This window comes from Wasmannia auropunctata, unplaced genomic scaffold, assembly GCF_000956235.1.
Source record: "Wasmannia auropunctata unplaced genomic scaffold, wasmannia.A_1.0 LD336048.1, whole genome shotgun sequence".
In the NCBI taxonomy this organism is placed as follows: Eukaryota; Metazoa; Arthropoda; class Insecta; order Hymenoptera; family Formicidae; genus Wasmannia; species Wasmannia auropunctata.
The window spans coordinates 79,774-80,534 of record NW_012026842.1 but is presented as its reverse complement, the minus strand read 5'-3'; the positions used below and the strand labels follow the sequence as shown (position 1 = coordinate 80,534).

The 761-nt window shown below is 32.6% G+C and overlaps 1 protein-coding gene across 1 annotated transcript in view; it reads right to left on the bottom strand.

Annotated features, from left to right (window-relative positions):
- Positions 1-761, bottom strand: part of LOC105451671 — a 4,655-nt gene that overhangs the window by 635 nt on the left and 3,259 nt on the right. The gene's annotated exons all lie outside the window — the stretch shown is intronic.

The following is a 761-nucleotide window of genomic DNA, read 5'->3' as shown; positions in this document are numbered from 1 at the left end:
TCGTTTTGATGTTTCGGATTTTTATTTTCTATATTTTACGACTAATTTTATGCAACTAACTTGATATAAAATAAATGAATTTGTTTCTATTCATTGTTACTTTTTATAATAAAAAGTATATATTCTTAGAGTACTGACTGTATTTTATCATTAATTCAGTATTGTTAAAAAGTAAATACTATTTCACGTATAAATATAAATATCATTGTGCTTACAATTAGTAAATTCTTCTAAAGTACTTTAAATTGAATAAAGTTATATTTCTTTATTACGTATATGTATAATTTATAATAGTTATTTAAAAATGTAATATACAGCTTCGCGGCGCCTGCAATAGATATACGTAACAAAGAAATATAACTTTGTTTAATTTAAAGTACTTTAGAGGAATTTACTAATTGTGAGCACAATGATATTTACATTTATACGTGAAATAGTATTTACTTTTTAACAATACTGAATTAATGACAAAATACAGTCGGTACTCTAAGAATATATACTTTTTATTATAAAAAGTAACAATGAATAGAAACATGTAACGATGCACCCCCTTAAAGAACGCATCGTTCCCGCACATACAACCAGCGGGAACCGGGCGCAAGGCGCCCGGATTACCTTTTGCGCCACTCAACGACACACACGGGAAACTCACCCCGCCGAGCACTCCCTTGTCCTTTTTTTGAGCGCACCCGGAGATTACCGACGAGACGCGGAAACGCCCGAACCTGCGCCCGAGCGGGTATAAAAGCCGGGAAAATTTC